At 37.7% G+C, this 24,503-nt stretch overlaps 1 protein-coding gene across 1 annotated transcript in view; it reads right to left on the reverse strand.

Moving 5' to 3' along the window:
• LOC149776066 (galactose-3-O-sulfotransferase 2-like) overlaps positions 1 to 1,931 on the reverse strand; it is a 92,073-nt gene extending 90,142 nt beyond the window's left edge. Inside the window, exon 1 of the mRNA XM_089942322.1 lies at positions 1,799 to 1,931. The gene's annotated coding sequence lies outside the window, so the exon portion shown is untranslated. The remainder of the gene's footprint in view (positions 1 to 1,798) is intronic.
• Positions 1,932 to 24,503: the final 22,572 nt, after the last annotated feature.

Below are 24,503 nucleotides of genomic sequence, written 5' to 3' on the forward strand. Positions count from 1 at the left end.
AGCGAATTAAGTTACTTGTACCATATTAAAGGCCAGAGAAATATATCGAGTATGTAAGCAAATACGACGGTGTTTGCATGGATTGCAAAGTCTCGTCCTGGAAACATGTTAGCAGTTAGCGCTTGCTTGTAGTACTACATGGGAAAACTATGAAGCTTCAATCAATCAATCAATCAATCAATCAAGAGAGAGAGAGAGAGAGAGAGAGAGAGAGAGAGAGAGATGGGTATATGTATTCATTCAGGAGATTATACTAAATATAAATTTAGTGTGCAATTATTTTTATCACGGAAAATAACCTCCACGTCCACGTCAGAACTTCGACGCCGACGTCTTAACGTCGGAACATTAGAACGGGAGAACTTTGGATAAAAAGATTTCACAGTGAATACAATGGACCAGAACCAAGAGAGAAGACCAGAAGAAGCAGTGCTGATGCAAAAGTCGAATCAACCGACAAGTTACGTTGATTCTGGAGGGTGGCCTGCAACACAACATTGATATAATTTCGTACTCTTTTTCATTATCATTTTAGTTGGATTATTTGATGCAACGTTCACCATTCTTAGATTATGCGATCTGTCACATATATTTTCAGCAACAACAATAAGAAAAGCAATAAATAAAATAAAAACTTCTTCCACAAAGGCTATTTTGTTAAAAATACTGACTTGCTGAATCGAAAGAATTTATCGCGGAGTGACATGTAAAGGTATAGTTATGCAATCATTTTATCTGTTATTTCAGCCTAGGGGAATCTCGGTGCAATGGGCGGTGACACCATGGCGTGGGCGTGAGAACTCATATGTCATTGTAACAGTTCCACATCACAAACCACCAGATTGAATTTTTTCTCAACTATTTTCAATCTCTCTCTCTCTCTCTCTCTCTCCAGCCCAACATCCACTACCCCCACGTTTGTGGCAAATAGAGCGTGGCTTTGAGTCTACAAACCTCCTTCATTTGCCAGTGAAACTGATAAATTATTCAGTAAACTAATGTGCACCCCACCCCCAACATAAAAAGAATGCAAAGTTTCCAAGATAATCTTCTTAGTTAAAACTAACATGTACGCCTATCCCTTAAGTCAGATCGTCGTGAACAGTGTTTAACGTAAATTGTCCCGTTTTCCCAATAGATATAAAGTGTCTGTACTGAACAGGTTCCTGTCTCGTGGTAGACTGGTGCCCTGAGTTATCACCCATTACTTGAAGAATTGCTAATCAATGATTATCATTAGTACCACCTAGTTTTCGATTATTAACTACATCAAGGGGATTGATCACTGCTTCCGATTTGAACATATACATTTGTTCAGTCAGTCTCAGTAATGTATTTTATATATCTTTGGTATGAAATCTCCAAGATAATTACAGCTGGTACAGAAATTTATGATATGTGAAATTTAAGTTTGAATATTATTTTTTTTTAAATGAACATCGAAATTCACTGAAACACTTAAATTTAATTTAGCTTTTAAAATTGGAATTGAATTGAATTAAATTTAATCCTAGTTTAGTTTTATTTAAATTTACATGTAATGCAACCTTCTAAATTTGTTTTGTGAACCTTTCGGAAAGCCCACCACCACCACCTTCCGGCTCGTAGAGTAACAGTTACTTATTTTAGTAGGAAACAAAAGGAGTAAGCCCTAAACTGAAGCATCTTATTTGTATGTGGAGCGGTGTAGTTCTTTACGCTCCAGATGCCACAGGACGACTTATTACAAATTATTCGCTGCATAAATGAATCCGATTGATTTTATACCAAAAAAAATCAGTAAATGCATTTTACAAACCCGTTTTGGAGTGCCTTAACGAGGGTTCGTTCCATTCAAGTTCTCCAACACTCAGAACATTCAGGACGTCATTGGAATATAGCGTAAGTGTTCCAGCCGAGTTCTGACAATTCTCTATAAGAGCGAGTAAATGACGGACACTATAGTAATGAGGACCCACGCACATGTGAACATTCTCATGGATTAAATTTCGTTTCGTAGTAATTGATGCACATGTTCGCTGGAAACGAGATCCAGACAGAGTATGAGCTGAATGCCAGGCAGTGGAACTGAAGGCAAATACATTTTCCCCCTTATATACATCTCAGGTTTTCAGTTATGAAGATTCTGTATTTCTTGGTTGTAGGTTTTGTTCGTACATTTTTATATCTTCATAGTTTAAATCATTTTCGATTTGTGCGTTTGTCTTGAAATGGTTTCCAAATTCAGCAATGGCGTTTCCCGTTCGACTTTCTCTATAAAACTATAAACTGTCAGACTGCAGACATCGTAGTGATATGACTGAAAGAAATGTTAAAGCTACGTTAAAAATCCAAATCACACACACACACACACACACGCACACACACACTTCATCTACATTGGAAACAAAATAACAAATACCATCGGGTCTGTAATTGCTTCAGTACATACATACCTGAAAAACCTTATTTTTAATGCATGTCAACCGATGAAAAGCTAACGTTTCAACACTACCTCAAACTATTTGGAAATATATCAAAATTAAATCTTAAGTAAATAAGCAAAACTGAGAAAGACTGCACTAAGCTGTAAAAATGTAGTACTACATCTTGCTATGTTTTTTGGTCAATGCTAATGAAATATAGAAAACAATACTTTAAACAGTCACGGGCAATATACATTCATAGAAAGAACAGAAATACCTGTCTACATGCTTTCTTCAACATCAAGCCTAGTGCAAGGCTATTTTAAGCCCCAAACAGATCACAAGGCATTTATCAGTCCCAAGTCTATCAAAAGGCATTATCAGTCCCAAGTCTATCAAAAGGAATTTATCAGTCCCAAGTCTATCACAAGGCATTTATCAGTCCCAAGTCTATCACAAGGCATTTATCAGTTCCAAGTCTATCACAAGGTATGTATCAGTCCCAAGTCTATCAAAAGGCATTTATCAGTCCTAAGTCTATCAAAAGGCATTTTCAGCTGCTGGCCTAATGGAAGGCTTTTTTTTTTCATCCTCAAGTCTATCACAAGGTGTTTTGAAGCCCCAAGCCGATCACATGACTTTTTTCAGCCGCATGCCCATCGAAATGCTTTTCGTGACAATGTAATGCTTTTAAACTGATTAGTAAACAACAAATGAAGTTAGGACGGTAACAGTTAAATCAGAATGTTGTGGAGTTACATATTCTGATATACGGTTCTATTTTAACAAATTTAAGTACAAAGAGAATGGAGTAAATATTGAAATGTAAATGTTTAAATTACCCGCAACCCTATCCCTGTAAAACTGCAACTGAGGTTGTAAAACGATCAGGAGTAGGCATTAAACAATACTGTTGTTCTACCTAAGGTGAGATGTAAAATAGACGGGATAAGCCAAATGGAATTCTAGAAAAGTTAACATAGGACAATATTTTATTTCTGAACTTAAAGCGTATGCTTTTGTATGTTTTAAAGATATAAAATATGTGAAGTAAACGGTAAGGTACCTAGTTTACACACGCAATTTTGCTACAGAAAAAGCAAATACCTCTTCTGACAACTAGCAGCAAATTGACAATAAGTTTTCCTGCCAGTTAGAAACAAATATATCAGTTCACCTGTATATGATTTGACACAAAATTAGCACGTATACTTAACAGTAATCTAGAGGAAAACGCTTCAACAAATTGGAAGTGGCAGTTGGCCTATATACTATTATATTATATATCTTTTGCACTGTATGCAAAATATAAAAACAATTATATTTTATGTCCATGGTGCGATTCCTATATTTGGGTAACTACCTTAACAGTTTTAGTATGTATTAAACCTATTGTCTTCAGACAACAATACAAATGTGGAATTGAATACATCCTGTAAAAAGACAGGGACCCCATGAAGTTTAACACCGCAAAAACAGTAGTCTAATTGTCAGGGTAAGTCTAACACGTGAAAAGCAGTAGACTTATTGTCAGGGTAGGTTAAACACTTGAAACGCAGTAGGCTTATCGTCAGGGTAAGTTAAACACGTGAAACGCAGTAGGCTTATCGTCAGGTAAGTTTAACACGTGAAAAGCAATGGACATAGTATCACAAGAAAAGCAGATCAAGTATGCAACAGCTGCACCGTAAACACATAATGGAAGAATGACTGACTAAATCCAACAGAAATTTAAGCAAAGAAGCATAATAACTACCTGCAAACGATTAAACACCGAAAGTGAAAAGTTAAAATTTAGTTATATATATATATATATATATATATATATATATATATATATATATATATATATATATATATATATATATATATATATATATATATTTAATTATAGTTGTACTGTTCGAAATACGTTGTGAAAATACTATTGTTTTGTAAAATATTAATAATTTTTGTAATTATTTTGGTTTGAAAAATGAACTCTTCCTTTAAATCATAAAATTCGAAACAAGGTTACTTAAAAATTTCCATATATCCCTTATAGACTGAGACTACTGAAGTACAGTTACATTGAAAAAGTACCGTGGTACGCGCCACCGGAAAAATTTACTGCGGTAAACTGGTACACCAGCAATCCGGTGATATCAGGCATTTCTATAAGATCGTATCAAAAGCAAAACTAGTACCTACGTAAACCTTCCAAGACTACTAACATTACCTCTAAATAGCAAGCAATCATCAGGAATTAATGTTTAAAAATCATTGAGCCTTAATTCTTACTAATTGTTCAAAGAAATCTTAACGTTGCATGTATTGAGTTTGTTGTTTAGTATCCATTTTAAAAATAAACTCGCCTTTACTCTCTATATGCGTGCTTTCCATTTCCTTCTCGAGAAGTTAAATTAATCGAAATACCAGAACCTCTAAGGATAAGTAAATACTACATCTTGATTTCCTTCATTTCAGATCTTTTTTTGTGTGCAGGTTTTACAGTGTAAACACTTCCGTCTGTGATAGTTTGACTATATGTCTGCAAGTTCGTGTGTTCATCTTGCTACACATGTCTCAAGTTTCTATAATTGTGCCTTGATTTATATAATGTATCTACTGCGTGCTCGTAATCGACAAACGTTAGACATACCGTCTTAGTTTGAAGTTGTTAAAATAGAATGAGTAACGTATGTGGTAGCCCCAAAGGGTTCCTTGTTGTCTGCTATATGTTGTCCTTCGATAATGAATCGGTCTTTTCCCATCAGTTTAAAAAGTATTATGTTTCCACAAAATTGCTCCAAAGTTTGAATTGCACTAACGGACCCAATACATTCTTGCTGAATTATATTGTAGATCCTAAGGATATCATTCTTAATGGGCGTCGGCAGCATTAGTCAAGGGGGGTGTGGGTGGGTTCACGCCCCCCGAAATCATACTACAAATATATATATATAATAATAATAATAATAATAATAATGAGGACTTTGTATAGCGCCTAATCTCTAGAAGCTCTAAGCGCTTTACAACATTAGACAACACTTATAAGATAAAAAAAACATATAATAATATTATTACAAAAACAAACACCATGAAATTAGAAAAACATAAAAAAATTGTTTTAAAAAATGCTGAGAATATTTCAGGTAGGAAACATTATTAGGTCATTAAGTTTGTACTTGCAGTCGCAATAAGTGAGTTTTGAGAGCCCTCTTGAATGTGATCACTGTGTCTTTGTGTCTAAGTTGAGTGGACAATTGATTCCACGTTGCTGAGTCCTGGTATCCAAATAAACGCTGTCCATATGACTTTGTTTTCATAGTGGGAATAATGAGTATACGATTGTCAGAAGAAGAGCGTAAGTTTCTTGCTGGTGTCTACACATGGGTGAGATTGGATAGGTATGTTGGACTAGAGTCCGACAGTGAAACGTAGCACAGAAAACAAATTTTGAGTTTGATTCTGATTCGAATCCATAGCCAGTGTAGGGTACAGTGCAGTGGGGAGGTGGGCTCTGATCGTGATACTTTAAGTATGATCCGAGCAGCTGTGTTTTGAACTTTTCGAAGTTTCTGGAGTAGATACTGAGATGAACCAGACAGAATTGAGTTACAATAGTCCAGTCTTGAAAGTACTAATTAACACACAAGTGTTTTAGTGGCATCAACTGAAATATATTTGTGAATTGAGCTGATGCGTCTCAGCTCGAGGTATACACCCTTGCATATGTTCATGACGTGGGTGGAATGTGAGAGTACTGTCTAGAGTAACACCTAGGTTTCGTACTGATTATGTGAATTTAATGTTGGCGCTGCTGTTATTTATTGTTTGAAGTAAATGATGTGAATGAGAAAGTCTTTGTGTGTGATCAGAATGGCCTCAGTTTTATCATCATTCGTCTGCATCTTGTTACATGTCATCCATGATTTCACATCAGAAATGCACCTCACCTTGGATGGTAGCGTCAACTTCAGTTGGGTGGCTAGATTTGTATATTTGGGTGTCATCAGCGTACAGTAGGTCAGACACTGGATAATGATCTATGACACTTGAGTGCGACTGAGTGCACAGAATGAAGACAACAAGTCCAAGAACAGACCCCTGTGGAACACCACAACACAGATCAACTGGGCTGGAGTGTATTCCATTTGCAGACACAATTTGTGTCCTGTTGACCAAGTAGGACTTGAACCACAGTAAGGCTGTATCATGAATGCCAACTACATGCTGGAGACGGTGAAGTAATATATCATGGTCTATTGTGTCAAAAGCTGCAGACAAATCAAGGAGGGTGAGGACTGTGATCTTTCCGCTATCCAACGCAGAGAGAATGTCATTAACTACTTTTAGAAGAGTAGTTTCAATACTGTGGCAAGGGCGATATGCAGATTGTACATTGCTAAAAAGACTGTTAGAATTTCATTGAAATACAAGCTGGAATAGAACAACCTTTTCTGAGATTTTTTATATAAATGGGGGATGAGAAACTGGGCGGTAGTTCTTTAATTCGTTATGGTCTAGTGTTGGTTTCTTCAGCAGAGGCTTTACAATGGCAGTTTTGAAAAATGACGGGAATTCCCCAGATGAAAGAGAGGTATTAATAACATCAGTTCGTGAAGGCAATACTGGATCTAAGCACTCAAGCAGCAGTGATGATGGAATTGGATCAAGTTCACATGACTTTGGTGCACTCTTCAACAGGATTGTATGTACAAAATCCATAGAGACAGGTTCAAATGCTGCTAATGGTTGCCGCTCAAATTCCGTATCCCAACTGTATGGTGACGACGAGTCAATTGAAATTGTAGTGTCAAGCTTATCTCTAATGGTTTGTACTTTGTCACAGAAGAAATTTGCAAACAGGTCCGGAAGGTCACTGGAGAGAAGGTAGTTGGAAGTGGTGTTGATTTGTTCCTTGACATTAGCTTGTTAGTACTCTCGAAGACCTCTTTGCAGCTCGAACTTTTCATGATCTTAGTAGTGTAGTTGGCTGATTTCGCTGCATGGACAATATTTGTGACATTCTTCATAGCGACTTCATAGATTTGCTTATGAATAGTGAGTCTGGTGGAAAACCAGAGCCTCTTAGCTTTACGGCGGTCTCTTTTAGCAGTGCGAAGCTGGTCCCTAACACTGCTATACCATGAAGAACACTTTTGAATTGATACTCTGCACTTCGTAGCTGGGGCATGTTTGTCAAGCAATGAACGCAGACAGTTATCGAGTTGTTCTGCGGTAGGAGGTAAGCACGTTTTAGGTTAGCTTGGATGTCGTGCATTAGTTTGGTTATATTTATCATACGGAGGTTTCTCTAAATAGCATATAAAGATGGAGGGTTAGGGACTGGTACGTCAAGATGGCATATAATGCAAAGGTGATCTGAGGCAAGGTCATGGGATACCAGGGAGGACCGTATAATGTTAACATCAGGTCTATGAAGAATTCAGTCTAAAATGTGACCATGTTTATGGGTGGGATGGTTAACTGACGGTTTGAGGTTGAAAACATTAATGGAATCTATGAGTTTTGATGTATTCGAGTTTCCGGGACAGTCAAAGTGAAAGTTGAAGTCTCCAAGAATAATCAGTTTGCCACCTATCGAATTTCTATAGTCCAGGAGATTCGGAAACTGCTCCAAAAAGAGAGAGTCAGCCAGCTTGTTTTTTCTACTAGCGGGGAGGGCGGTATAGGCAGAAAAATGGCTGACCATTGCTCCAGTATGAGCGTGGTTTTGGACTAGTTCAAACAATGTGTGCTCAAAATTGAATGTTGTGGTGTAGTTAACACGTTTTATCATGGAGTTCTTTGTGATGACAGCAATTCCACCTCCGCGAGAATAACAGGGGAATGACTTGATGGAGTAGCCAGTGGGTGTTAGATCCGCACACTTGGGCTCATCGCCTGATGTTTTTAGCCATGTTTCTGTCAAGAAAAATATGTCAACATTCTGGTCGTTGATAAAATTACTATTTCTGTGCGCTTTTCCGGTGGTCCTACTGACTGGGCATTGAATAATGCAATGCGACAAGTGTAATAATGCAGATGAAGCTGAACATATTATGTCACAATATTGTGTTGAAAACGCTTAATACATATCAGCTTCAGTTTCAGAATGCTTACACACGGAACTACGCAACTAACTCTCCCAGCTGTGACTGACTGATCCCCCACCCCTGGAAACATATCCTGCGGGCGTCATGCGTTCATACTATTTACGTTGGTTTCCTGGAAATCACCATATCTGTGAAAACGGTTACTTGCATTGCAACAAAAAAAGCGTTCAAGCCTATAGAAAAAATATGTTTATTGAGTTCACCCTCTTGGCTTTTGCATAGAATGACAGTAAAAAACAGGTGAAATTTGGTCAGTTTTGTCAAAGTCATTTTTACTAACAATTGCAGTCATATCATTAATGCAACATGACTTATGCTGATATGTTTTTTTAATGAGGAAGATTCACGTTGAACACCTTTATGTCGATAATTAAGATTTGTGGATGAATTCCACGCTAATAAGCATGGCCACGTACATGAAAAAAGTTATTGGGTCAGTCATTTGGTAAATATTTTAAAAATACAATGGATACAATATAGCATGTTTTTTTATAGGTAAGAAAATTAAATCTTCACAAGATTTAGAGTTTAAATGTGCACCTAATAAGCAAATTATTTTCATGCAAGGAAGGTTGTAATTATATTTCCATGGAAATTCCGCTCTGCAATCATTATTTCTGCAAGAGTAACATGTGAGATGTTCAGTGCTTTCGCAAGAAGAATTGGAGGGATTACTAGCATACATTAATGCTACTTTTGTGTATCGTGACTGAAATTTCTTTATATGAGGTATTAACGAAATAATGCAAAACACACACAAGACACATAATCCGAATGGCTGCTGATATATACTTGATAAATATAAACAAATTAGACCAAAGTACACACAATTTAGCATTTAAATCCCATAGGGAAAATGTATTTTGCCAAAGTAGATATTACAAACGTCTGAAAGTGCAATGATTTCAACAAAAATGGATGCTATTTGTTTTTTACCCATTTATTTGCGGAGTCCAGATGTGAAAATGAGCAAACGGAGTTAGAAATATTTTGATAGATGCACGTTTTGACGTAATGCCACGCTGTGTACTCTATAACCTAAAGTACACCCATCAAGCGCTACACTAGTATAGTGAGAATTAAAACTTACTTTAAAAATGCCCAGTATTCAAGGTCTTCTCTTAAAGAAAATAAAAGAAGAAAAAAAAAAAACAACCAGGTTAAGCAGTGAGGTAATTGGGTTGTTGTTGTTGTTGTTGTTGTAAAAGATCAAAATCTTTTCAAAGAACAGGTCACTGTGGAGCCACAGGTGTTACTCCAACGTGTTTTCGTCTCCCTTAGGGTACTGCCACAGCGTGAATAGGGCAAACTCGTTTGGTTGATTTCTTTCAGTTAGACGAGACCGTGGTGATTTGTTCATGCACCGACATCACCACTGTAAAACTCACCATTCTAAAAGGCTTAAATATTTTCTGGCACTTAGAAACCATCATACAGACAGGTTTGTTACACAGTTATTCCAAAGAAGTGTGTATGATAATGTTAAAGCAATTGATTTATATACAGTTTGGTATTTCTAGAAGTATGCTGTTGACCAAAATATTGTTTTTACCTTTGGCACCCACAAGTGATAGTTGCAGGGCCATAGTCATTTGCTGAGAGAGCTGTATTGTAGTATTGTAAACTCGTCAGAAGCATTGTACTTCCAAAGCAACTACCTGGATGGAACAAACTGACACTTTTTATTTTAATTTTTTTTTTATAATATCGAAGTTAACTTAAAGATTGTCTTTCGCAAAATATAATAAAGATTTGGCTGTGAACTTGTATTTTGATCAGAGCAGATATACCAAGAAAGCTTCACTATTTAATGTGTATGGAGAGTAAGCATTTGTGTTTCGACCTTTCATTTGTCATTCGTGTTACAACGCCAGAAACCATTTAAAACCACATGTCTTCTGAGATTCATCATACTTTATCAACTCTATAATACAGCAAAAATGCAATCAAACTTCGCCGTTATAATGCGATGTTATTATGAATACCGTAACTGTACATTTATTAAAAAGGTGCAACTTTTGTCGTCTCGTCAAAGAATCTATACATTAGGTGTGTAACGAAGCTGTTGTGATTTAATTTAGCTCTCAAGGAACTGTTTCGTATTTCAATCTCGTGCTAGCCTGTAGATTTACTTACCAGTGTAACACATTACTTCCCAATGAATAAAAACATCATTCACCCCAAGGAGTAAATTTTAAAAAAAAAATCAGTTAAATTCAGTCGGTTGGATATGGATTTATCTACAACGGCAAAGCAAACAGGTGTAATTCAGACTGTTCCAGAAAGCTCGTTTCATCTAAATACTGCAGTTTGTTCTTTCAAATGCATCACTTGTTTAGAAACTTTTTACATGATTGATTGGCAAGACGTATTCACTTTAGTGCCTGGTAGAACTAATATTTTTCTAGGTGCATCACAACTGATAAATAATAAGGTTGGCTTTCATTTAAAACTTATCAAACTGAAGGATATATTCTGCCTTACTGTTCCGTCTGTATACGTTCTATGTCCTTGAAAAAGTCTGTTGTTGCCATAAATATTAATTAAAACCATAAACCACAGCCACAATACGTTATCCAATAGTCTCCTATTGTAGTGTCTCTTTGTTAACTTTAATTTATTCAACCGTCATTTAAAATGTTAAATATGTTCGTTTTGATATTGTTTAAACTTTTGTTTGTTAGTCTACACAAGAACAATAACATTTTAATGTACGCCTTTGTTGCAGAGCTATTTAGCACTGTAGTACTTTTTGTTAGTTTACAAAGCTGATACAACAGTAATTCTGCAATTTGATCACTATCTCATGGGTACATTACCTGTCTATTCATGTGTAGTGTCTATTTTCTATTACTATCTAATGGGTACATGACTGGTCTGTTCATGTGTAGTGTCTATTTTCCATCACTATCTCATGGGTACATGACCTGTCTGTTCATGTGTATTGTCTATTTTCCATCACTATCTCATGGGTACATGAACTCTCTATTCATGGTTAGTGTCTATTTTCCATCATGGGTACATGACCTGTCTATTCATGTGTATTGTCTAATTACCATCATGGGTACATGACCTGTCTGATTATGTGGCGTCTATTGTCCAACACCATCTCATGGCACATGACCTGTCTATTCATTTGTAGTGTTTATTTTCCATCACCGTCTCATGGTACATGACCTGTATGTTCATGTGTAGTGTATATATTCCATCACCATCTCATGAGTACATAACCTGTCTATTCATGTGTAGTGTATATATTCCATCACTATCTCATGGGTACATGACCTGTCTATTCATGTGTAGTGTATATATTCCATCACCATCTCATGAGTACATGACCTGTCTATTCATGTGTAGTGTATATATTCCATCACCATCTCATGGGTAATTGACCTGTCTATTCATGGTTAGTGTATCTTTTGAAGAGCTGGAACAAGGATATCAGGGTCTAATGAGCGTATAGGAGAAAATACGTGTAGTCTACTCTTGCGCCAGAAATCAGAAACTATATACTACACCTGAAATAGTAATGTATATACAATTTTGTTTTCTTTCAAGTCGTCGCTAACTGATACTTGAATATTTCTTCCTGTATCACAATAACAAATTACATTTGCTATAACATTCCATTTTCATGATAATTTTGACTGACTTGGTACGCAGTGACTCATCAATGTTTATCTTTCTATATGCAAAATTCCACAAGAAAACTTATCTTGTAAAATAACAATACTGTTAACTAAACCCTTTCAAGATTAAATCAGCGCCTTTGTTTAGGTTGATCTATTTCATATTAATTTAGTCTCATTTAAATTTAGTTAGTTTAGTTTTATTTAAAGTTTACACGCAAAGCAATCTTTTTCATTTATAAAAAAACCCAAACCGAAGACACATGGTGTAACAGATATTTCATTTAGTAGAAAACACAAGTTATAATGGATGATATAAAATTTCCGACATTTCTGCGTATGTAGCAAACAAGTTGTGATGCATATTTGATTTAATTATATCTGATTTTATATATATATATATATATATATATATATATATATATATATATATATATATATATATATATATATATATTTATTTATTTCAATTTAATTGTTTGTCAGTTTATATATATATATATATATATATATATATATATATATATATATATATATATATATATATATATATATATATATATATATATATTTGCATTACATTCTATTTTAATGTACATTTCTTCACTGGAGATGATAATTTTTCTAGACAATAGTTTGACCTTGACTGTTCGTTTCATAAACACCAGGCGTTGATCTAGATCCTGACCATGATTCAAAATTAGTAACAACTACGTAAATAAGTTCTATTTTTATTTTAAAATGATTGGTTGTTGTCAAGGTTATGATATGACTACGTGTTTAAGATGCATACACTTTTTAATTTTTTTTTATTTCTTAGAGTAAAATGATCGGTTTTCGTCATGGCCACACTGGGTGTTAATGATCTTAAACAAGTATCGAATTTGTACAAGGTTCTGGAATATGATCACGTGACTCCCTTTCTATGTTTTAGAATACGATATCACCTTTGTTTTGGAGAGATATTCTCAGTAGAAGCTGGTCTTTTTCTTACACTGGAAGCTGTATGTTGTGCTGTTTGGAGTTATTTCAAATTACTCTGATTCAAAAGGGATTAAATCTTTTTTCCTGAGAAATACGCGTGCTCATGTGAAATTGTTGAACAAGGACAGATTTATAAAAATTTATTCAGATTTCCAAAACCGGAGTAATATTATTGTTTCTACAAGGAATTGTAGACTTCAACATTTCAGATTACAACATACGTCATCGTCTTCCATCTTGGATTCTTTGTCGGGACTCGAACTTGAAATCATATGAATATTTTGTTATTAGGACTTCTAAAATTGTATTTGTGGAATATTCTTGGATTATATTTGGATTTGATTCTTAAAACCTAAGTTCATAGTTTTCATTTTTTACAGAATTTTTCGAGGGAAATAAATTATTATATTTTCAAATCTTGTTATCTTCACTCTTTCTTGGGTTACTGTTTATTCGAGCCTAAACACGTAACATAAGAAAGTTATAAATTGAAGCAACGTTTCCATTAGCTGGTGAAGCTGATGAGTCGCGAGACGTACCAGGACGACTTGTTACTTATCATTTACTGAATGAATGGATACAGTTGATTTTACACAGAACAGCAGTGAATATATTTACATGCCCTGTTGGAGTGATTAAACGAGGGTTAGTTCCTTGTAAAGTTCTCAAACACTCAGAACATTCAGGAGAGCATTATGATTCAGTTTAACAGTCTCTGGCTGTTCTCGATAAGCGCGAGTAAATGTTGGACACTATAGTAATGAGGACCCATGCACATGTCAATCTTCTCATGCGTTAAATTTCATTTCGTAGTAATTGATGCACATGGAAAAGAGGGCTCCAGTCTGATTGCCAGACAGCGGAACTGAAGGCAAATACAATGTCCGTGTATATACATATCAGGTTTTCAGTGATAACTATCCTATACTCCTTGGTGTACTTTTGTTCCAGCGTTTTGACATCGTCATATATTAAATCTTGTCAGATTCGCGTGTTTCTTTATATGCTTGTGTTGAAAAGATTGGCAAATTCAGTAATGGTGTCTTCCATTTGCCTGTCTGTAGACATATTATATCCATTCAATACCTTTGAAATAACAAATATAGTCTGAGAAAACTTATACCGCCGTGTTTTATATGTTAAGAAGAATCGGATTGCATATTTTCTGGTTCATCTACAATGGAAAAATAACAACAGACATCATCTGGTCCATAACTGCTGCAATACATTGCTACCTTAAAAAGCTTTTGTTTATTTGATGTTAACCGATAAGGACTAGCGTTCCAACAATGCTTCAATATGGAAGTAAAATATTACAATGTAACTAGGCTTGATCGTTGAAATTTATTTCTAAACTTGTACTTTATCTGCAGGGCCTTGCCTTGAAGTTGTTTTCGTGTCACAGGATAACGTATTCACGAGAGTAGGATGCATACTGTAATGAATTAAAAGGAAACATGGAGACACGCATTCCTGAAGAATCAATCAACTTTAAATTAATTTGGAAAGAAAAAGTTCATAAAGCGAAGGGTTATGACAGAAAATAGTGCTGCTGTGTACTGAGGAAAGTACTAGTGTGTACTGAGGAAAGTACTAATGTGTACTGAGCAAATTACTAGTGTGTACTGAGGAAAGTACTAGTGTGTACTGAGGAAAGTACTTGTGTGTACTGTGGAAAGTACAGCAGATGACTTATCCTCATCCTAAAATACAGCACTTCATTCTTTACCAGATAATCGAGCATATGTCTTCCTCAGTGTCAAAGAGGTGGCAACTACATATACAATTGTAACGTCGCTCCGGGCATTACAGTAGTGAAGTGGGGCTATTTAGCCTCAATGGGAATTAGCATTACATACCCCCCTGGGGCTGTTTAGCCTCAAAAGTTATAGCCTCAGTGGGAAAGTGGAGTTTGTATAGCGTCTGACGTCACGGTATGGGAGATTGGTAACAATGATGCAACCAGGGGATGTGAAGTCACTTTACTGAGCAAAGTTCGGGTCTACAGATATAACAAGGATAATAGACAAACACTTATACAACATTTTAAAAAAAATTGAGGCAAGAAAGCAATTCTTTTCGAGGCATATGAGTGGCCCTGAAAAGGGCTTTTGAGTTGTTCTGCTTCTTCTATTTTCTGCACTTCTTCACCAGTTCCTGACCTTTCCTAATATTCCTTTCTTCTTCTTCCACTTTTCATTCTCTGGAATCCAGTCTGGATGGCCTGGCTCTAATTGTTTCCTGGACTTTCATCCAGTTGTTGTCGAGTCTCTCAAAGTCCTATTTCTGTTTTATGTTCTCTTTTTCCTTTATATGTTTAGTCCATTTTTCTTTAATTTTCTTTACTTCTACTTCCATCAACTTTCTCATCAGTTTTTCAGCCTTCCTTAGTTGGTCCAGACCCCATTTTACGAAAGACCACTCTTTCCATTGCATTATATCTTCCAAGAATCATTTGACTCTCATTACAATATCTTGAGCTTATTTCAAGTTACCAACTTTTAAATACGGAAGTTGAATGAAGCCTCTTACCTTTTTGACTTCTCCTCTATCATTCCCTGTGCAAGATCCCTGGCTAGTTTGAGACTGGCCACTTGACTTGTGACAACATTATTCGTAACTGGATGCTTCCATTCCTCCTCTTGCCTTTCCACTACATAGGCTACATCCATCATCCAATACCAAAAGTCCTTTAGCTTGTTAAACAGCTCTATACTCATATTCTTTGGTTATCCCGTAGAATGGCGCGAATGACGGACGCTTGAGTTTTTAATTGTCAAGCACGGACGTGAAAGAAAACATTACACTCACTTCTCATATTATATACTATCCACATACGGAAAGGAGCAAAAACAAACCAAATTATACCATCCACACTCGGGAAGGAGCCAAAACAAACACAAATCTACTAAGTCTTCAGTTTCTTTTAACATTCTGACATTCTCTATCCCTTGAGGCTTCGGTATCAGACTTGTTATGACACGATGCAAATGTACGTTTCTTCGTTCAACTGGGCTAATCTTGAGCACATCTTCATAGGAGGATGAGTCAACAATGAATGGTCAGTCTGGTCGTCATTTGGATTTAGGTCGTATATCATTCACGACCAGTTAATTTCCCGTTTAGGAATGTTAGACTTTTTCGAGGGGGAGGGAATAGTGCCACCTCTCCCAACGCATTAATGCACTCTTCGAGTGCTGATTGATTAGTCGACAGGTCGTGGGACAATAAGTCCCTTTCGACCTGTATGTAAGGCTAGCTCGAGTGGGATTGGACCCAACACGCACTCAAATTACATAAGTAGATGTCTGTTTTTGAAGGTATAACAGGATAACACGTCTTTCAGGATTGGACATCGGTCATAGGACGTCACCCCGGTTTTGTGTTTACACGCTCATTTGGGCACATGGTCATAGACAGTGGGAATCGACCCACACACTCATCTTTTAATGGCCGAGCTGGTAGTGAGGAAAAGGAGCAGCAGGGAGGGCGAATCATACAAGTTTTTTTCGTGAAAAAAACATTCTATCAATAATATTTACAAAAATAACTCTTATTTTGGAAAACAAACCCTTATTTTAGTAAATATGACAATAAAGATGTCTATTTACTAAAATAAAAGGTTTTATCATGTAAATCTAATCTTGGAAACGTTATTGCGGCGATGATTTCATGTCGAAACCATCGTGGATTTGCGCCTTCCCTGCTGCTCCCGGGGGGATATTTTTTAACTAAAAAGTTTATCGGTGGAATTAAAAATTCAGGTTAAACAATAATGGCAAATATCGGAGAAGCACATTCTGCTAGACTAGCTCAAGAGCGACTAGAAGCAATAAAAAAATTTCTTCCTGTACGAGATTCTGTCAGAGAAAAATTACAAGCACGGCAGCAAGCACAAGCTGAATTTGCAACAGGTGCAGAACAATTATTTAAACCAATTACTGAGCCAACAAAAAAGATCGCTGAAGCCACAGCGGCAACACAGCAAGTTATCGCGGAATTACCAAAACAGATCAGCGAAGCAATTGAGTCTGCTGATAAAACACGTGCTGAAATCGGAGACGTTAAAAATATTGTCGAGGATCTATCTAAACCAGAATTAAAAACTAAATATTTTTCTCAGCAGGGTTATGTAGAAGTTATAACCGATCCTGTTAAGGTCGCTGCAGCGGGATATCAAATGCGTCATCAGCTTTTAAAACCAGAATTTTATAACACTCCAGAACATGAGTGGAATGCCAAAGTATTTCGTGAGCATAAAGGTATTTCACAGATCAGCAAAAAATATAAGCGCGAATATGATGAGTTTGTTGAGCGAGTTAATGAAATAAAAAAGGGTATTTCACCAGCTGCTGGAACACCAACGAAGCGGCGATCTCGACCACGAAGACAACCATCGCCCGACTCGGGTGTAACCGGTAGTGGTCTCGGTGGTAACATTACTTGCCCTGATAATATCATCAATGATGTATCACGGCTAGAAGTTCTCATCGGAGGAAAACGTGCCGGAAATAACTCTCCGGAAACAAATGATGAAGCGACTGATACACTGGTCAACAGTGAAATCATTACTGACTTGAAAAGGCCCTAATCTGTAGTATTTTGGTGTGCCGAACATGAATATAACCGTGAAAAATTTGTATTGGCTCTCGTTTTGAAGATATTCATATACCTCATTTTCTATGTTTCACTGTGTAAATTTCTCCAGTAGGACTGCAGCAACATCCGGAATAATGATGTAACATTGCATAATACCATCATGCTCACATCATCCACAGTTGATTGCATCATTTTCTGATGCAATGCAATACTAATGCCATGCGGCTGCTGAAGTAAGTTGACGTCAGCAGTGTGCTATACATGTGTAGGCCTATTATACTAATGCCAGGCGGCTGCTGAAGCTGACGTAAGCAGTGTACTATATAAAGCCCAATCAGATAGGTTCAGCATTTAAAATATTTTAGACGTTGTGCGAGACAGTTCAAGCTACTGTTACATAAAACTTATTATTTTATCCATTTACGTACAATAAAGAACAGTAATGCCTCGAAAGTGTGTTAATACCGCGGACAATTTTTGCTATATTTGTGGGGAAGTGACATTTGCCAACCAGAAGAAAAGTATCAATTCTCAAGTGAAGAAGGCATATCATCTTTACTTCGGATGCAAGGTTGGTGACCAAGACAAGCCTTGGTCTCCGCATATATGCTGTGCTACATGTACAACACAGCTTTCACAGTGGTTGAATTGCAAAAGGTCATCAATGCCGTTTGCAGTCCCAATGGTGTGGAGAGAGCCAAGTAACCACCTAAATGACTGTTACTTCTGCTTGGTTCCTCCTCTTTCCGGCGGAATAACGAAGCGAAAGAAGTCGAGAATAGTCTACCCAAACATTCCGTCTGCATTGAGACCAGTTCCACATGGTGAGGGACTTCCTATTCCAGAACCTCCAGCAGAATATTCTCTTGATTCATCTGACGAAGACAAAGGTGAGTCGACCTGTTCTTCTCCTGGTCCATCAGCATGCAGTGATCCAGATTTTCACTGTGGTGCATCATCAACCCCACACAGAATAACACAGGAAGAACTAAATGACCTGATTCGTGATTTGGACTTATCAAAGAACAAGGCAGAATTGCTAGGATCAAGACTCCAACAATGGAATCTTCTAGAAGAAGATGTCACAATTACTGCATATCGAAAGCGCCACCAGCAATTGGAGCCTTTCTTCAGAAAGGAAAGTAATCTGATATTCTGTTCCGATATTGAGGGCCTCATGAATGCTTTAAAAATCACTCATGACCCACAAGAATGGAGACTATTTGTGGACTCTTCGAAACTGAGTCTCAAGGCTGTGCTTTTGCACAATGGAAACATTCTTCCATCTATTCCAGTAGCGTATGCTGTCCACATGAAAGAGACATACGATAACTTAAGGCAGCTACTGAATTCCATTGAGTATAACAAGTACAGCTGGCACCTCTGTGGTGATTTGAAGGTAGTTGCCCTTTTAATGGGACTGCAGCAAGGATATACAAAATACATGTGTTTCTTATGTGAGTGGGATAGCCGAGCAAGGGAAATGCACTACATGAGGAAGGAATGGACTCACAGGCAGAATGTAGCCATTGGAGAGAAGAATATCCAACACCCAGCTCTGGTTGAGGCTCAGAAAATCTTGCTACCACCCCTTCACATCAAACTAGGTTTGATGAAGAACTTCGTGAAAGCCATTGACCGGACTTTGCCAGCATTCCGATACCTGCATGAAAAATTCCCTCGACTCAGCGAAGCAAAGATTAAAGAGGGAGTTTTTGTGGGTCCTCAGATTCGAGAGCTTTTCAAAGATGACCGGTTCAACAACTTGCTGGAAGGTGACGCGAAACAAGCATGGAATGCTTTTCGCCTAGTTTCTACAAACTTCCTCGGAAATGTTAGGGCAGAAAACTATAAGGAACTAGTAGAAGACATGTTGATGAAGTATAAGAAACTTGGCTGCAATATGTCTCTAAAGATTCACTTCCTTCATTCCCATTTGGATTTCTTTCCTAGCAACTGTGATATTGTTAGTGATGAACACGGCGAACGTTTTCATCAAGATATCGCAACAATGGAACAAAGATACCAGGGAAAATGGTCCACTACAATGCTGGCTGACTACTGCTGGACACTCCTCAGAGATGCTCCCGAACAGCTGTACAAGAGACAGGCGAAGAAATCTAAGATGTAGTCAATGACTTGATTTTTTATAGGTAGGCTATTACAGTTGACCTTTTACTATTGGAATGCATTTCGTTATGTAAACATTAATTTCTTGCAGATTACAAAAAAACTAGAGCCAATTTTGCAATTTGACTGTCATATTCGTGTTCAGCACATAAAAATTGATAAGAATTGACTAATTTTATTTCAGTAACATGACTTTTGTAAAAATTTGTTGTCCAGTGATATCTGTCAGCGACTATTTCGCGGCGGCATCATGGATTCTCACATCTATCAAGAACTTATTGACGAGCTCATCGACGATTAGAGAAATAATAAATAAATAAATGATAGTACACAATTCCCAACGCAGACCAGTCATGGTCAGAGTGATAAATTCACGACTACCCGTATACAGGATGACTTATGGAAACGGTTTCGGTGATGTTGTTACGAGTTTCTTTGCTGGAGTGGCACCTAAAGCAATACCGATCGTAAAACAATTAGGCATGAAAGCCTTTGATGTTGTTAAAGATAAAGCTATTGGCGCTGTTGGTAGCGCTGCCGGTAAAGCATTCACGTGGGCCAAGGGCAGACTATCACGACTGGTGCGCAGAAAAAAACCTCCACCGGTAGCGCTACCATCAACCGCAGACATGCCAGCAAATGTCAGTAAAGTAATAAACGAAGCTGCAAATCAAAAGCTAGCCGCGCTAGTCAACGAAATTCCTGAACAAATAAATACGAGTTTGGTCGCGGGGAGTGGTCTTCGTTTTAGACGATAACTTTTACAATAAAATGTTCAAACATGAATCCGACACAGCATTCGACATAGACGAGCCAGCCTCTAAAAATGAATCAGTGCGTGATTATCAGTATTATTCGTATGACGCACGAGATCCAAACAGAAAAGGACGAATTGAACTTCAGGTTCAGGATACAAGTAGATATTTCCTGCCTGCTGAAGCATTTATTGAGGTAGAAGGTGAAATTATAAGAGACAATAACACAGAATACGGACCTGATGTTGAAATCGGTTTTGTCAACAATGGAATTATGGCGCTGTTTAGTAGCGCTATTTATATGATTGATGGAAAAAATATCGAAGCGATAAAGAATAATGTCGATGTTGTTACAACAATAATTGGTCTGGCAAGATATTCTGATGATTATACAAGATCATCTGGTCCATTAATGATGTTTGCCAAGGACACTTCTAATTTTCCTAACAGTGATCAGTATAATATTAGATGACCAAGAAACTTTGCCGGTAACGCTGACGCTGATGTGACGCCGTTGGTTCATGGTGCTAATACAGAATTTAATTTAGGTTTCGCTACACGCAGACAAACGCTAGTAGGTAATCGCAGAAATTTTTCATGTGCAATTCCGCTGTCTCATATCTTTGGATTTTGCCGGGGTGTCAGAAAGGTAATTTTCGGAGCAAAACATACAGTCGTGCTTGTTAGAAAAGGCGACGACAATGATGCGCTATGGCGACCTATAGGTGATGCTGGTAAGGTAAACATAACAAAACTATCACTGTGGATGCCAGTGCTGTCCCCTGCAATTGCCCAAGAACAGCGACTGCTTTCTTTCATGGATCAAGGTGGCAAAACGCTGCTATCGTGGCTTACAACAACCACAGATAGTATTCAAAGTAACATCAATGGTTTATTCACGTGGAATATAGCAACACAGCAGGGGGTTTCAGCGCCGCGACATATTTTCATTGCTTTTCAGGATGTTGCACGATTAAACTCACAAACACATTCGCATATGATATTTGATCAACTTGGTGTCACTGACGTTTCTCTGAAAATAAACGGGCATCAAGAACCAGCTGAAAATATACAATTAAATTTTGCTAACAACCATGTTGCACGTGCATATCACCGATTGACAAAGTATCTAGCGCGTGATCTAAATATCGACACTGGTTTGCAAATATCACAGTTGGATTTTATATCTCATTATCCAATCTATTACTTCTCGCTGGAGCATCTTGATTTAACCAGACAGTCTGTCGTTGATATTCACTTCAGGGCTACCGTGAATAGAGGAGCTATAGCTGATTACAGAGCCGACGCGGTCATACTTTCCGATAAAGCAATGTTGCTTGAAGGTACTGGTGGCAGAATGAGAGTCATCGATGCTCCCGTGGAAAATCTATAGGTTTCCCAAAAGCTTATAGTTTTCGAAAACATGTCAATTAGATCGATCTCTGATAAATAAAATGTCATATCATCACGCTAACGTCGCTCTGACCCCTGGTCAGATCAACAAACTGAAATCAAAACAAGCATCAGCGTCTGGAACGTCAATAACACCTAAACACGGACAACTTAGTGGTGGTCAAAATAAGTTATCGGTTACTCAAACACAACTTAATCAAATCAATTTCGCAAGAGCATCAGGAAAAGGAATCAGACTTGATTTTACTGCCACAGCTGTCCGTGACATGGTTAAGTCCGATGGAATAATTCCACTTATTCCAATACTTGCCGCAACACTAGCAACAGCAGCAGCCGCAGCAGCAAAGGCAGCAGCGTTAGGAGCAGTTGGAACTGCAGCAGGAATGGCCCTTAAGAAAGCAGTTGGAAAAGGATATAACAAACAAGGAGGAAATATAAAACAAATGATAGCACCACTCCTAGCGGGACCATTGCTTGCTGCTAGAGCATTTCAACAATCTAGTATCCCAACATCTAGAAATTTTGGACCAGCTCTAGCAAGTAAAGTAAAAGCAGCAGCAGCATCAGCTCTAGCAAGAGCCCTAAGACAACCACAAACAGGATCAGGTTATAAAAAAACAGGTCGCGGTCTCAGACTCCCAGGAACTCCTCCGTCATGGTACCCAAAACGGTTTTAAAAACGCTTCCAGCAAGCAATTTTGATTTACTTGATGCTGTTGCGCGGTTACGTATAAAGAATTTCAGAGGTGTATTTATGTCAGATGAATTACCAACACGACCGGCGAGCACAGAAACAGGTATTATTAATCTCGACAACAAAGAAGGTCCTGGAACTCATTGGGTTGCTTACGCGATCGATCCACGTGGAATTATCTATTTCGATTCGTACGGGCTAGCACCGCCAGTTGAGTTTTTCAGGTACATGAAAAGATTTTCCAACATTCCAGTTTGGCAGTCAACGCTGCCAACACAAACACTAACCGATCCTCCGATATGCGGCCGACAAGTACTAAATGTTCTTGATGCGATCTCGAAATCAGCGAGTCCTCCGCATAAAGTCGTGCATGAATACACGCTGAAATCACAGATGTGATTTTCAAATCAATGATTTTTCCAATCACATCTGTGATTTCCAAATTTAAACAACCCTGTAATTGATAATGGTTGATATTTACGGAAGATCAAGCAGACCCAAGGAGCGCAAAGAAGATATCGATTTATCGAAGTATGCGACCAAAGATGAAATTGATAACCTGCTAACGTTAACCGGGATAGACCCAGATGAGGTTGTTATTTTTCAGGACAGGCACGGCAAACTAAAAACCAGTAACATTAAGTGGAATGACATAATTCGTAGGGTTATTGGAGCTGTCACGGACAACATCGTTGTGTTCACTGACAGCGGCAGAATCAGAGATTCGTCGATATCAATTGCAGCTCTCCGAGATGATGCACAGAAGGCTGCAGAAAGACGTGTAGCAAAGACCGGTGATACAATGACAGGTGAACTCAGCATGAACGGTAACAAAATAACTGTGTTAAAAGATCCGGAAGGTCCCGAAGATGCCACCAACAAAAAATACGTAGACGTCATTGACGTTAAACTAACCACGTTGCGGGCAGAGTATGATGTTCACGTGGGCTCGTTTACAAGACTTCGAAGAAACTTCGCAAAAACTGATGATGCCACGGATAAGTTTTTTGGGGCTCCTCCGGTCATCGACATGAAACTTTCTGAAATCATATCAAATCTTACCGCTAACGCCAGCGACGTCAACAAGATTAATACCCGGTTAGGTGTAGTCAGAACAGATAAAAGTTTTTCAGATCAAATTCAGATAGTAGAAAATAACATTAACACGATCAAACAAACATAGCAAAACATCGTAGCGGGAATTCCTGAGATCGTTAACAAAACCAATCTGATTAAAGTCCCCACTGGAGTTACCTCCGGGCATATCACCAACATCGTATTCACGGTATCATCGGGATTCGCAACATGGTCCCGACAAAATAATACTATCAAATATACAGCAACAGCCACCGGTGTGTACAGGTTGTCTGTGTTTTCCGCCGCTAAATTTGAAATCTTCACAACGTTTCCCTGGAGACATTCCACCGATAAGTATTCCGGGGTTGTAACTGTCTTATTAAACAGCGGAACCGAAGAAATATTTATACTTGAAGCCGCAGATAAGAAATTAACCGCAACATCTTACTGGTGGTGTTTGGAATTCGTCGCAGAAACGCCTCAATTGGTTACCGCGTAATTGAAAATAAAAATGAAATCAGCATCAACGACAACATTATATGCTCAGCAATACCGGTATGATCGGGTACGCGAATGGCAATCTGAGTTAAAAACTGTCATCGGCAAGTACCAGTCGAAGGTAAAAAAAATACCGTAGACGAGTTGCCGTGTTAGACGTGTTGGTTTATTCGGTATCTGCCGTGGTAGCATCTACCGGTGTTGTGCTGTCAGCGGTA

The sequence above is a fragment of the Sinohyriopsis cumingii genome, chromosome 18, assembly GCF_028554795.1.
Source record: "Sinohyriopsis cumingii isolate HCF-2022 chromosome 18, ASM2855479v2, whole genome shotgun sequence".
In the NCBI taxonomy this organism is placed as follows: domain Eukaryota; kingdom Metazoa; phylum Mollusca; class Bivalvia; order Unionida; family Unionidae; genus Sinohyriopsis; species Sinohyriopsis cumingii.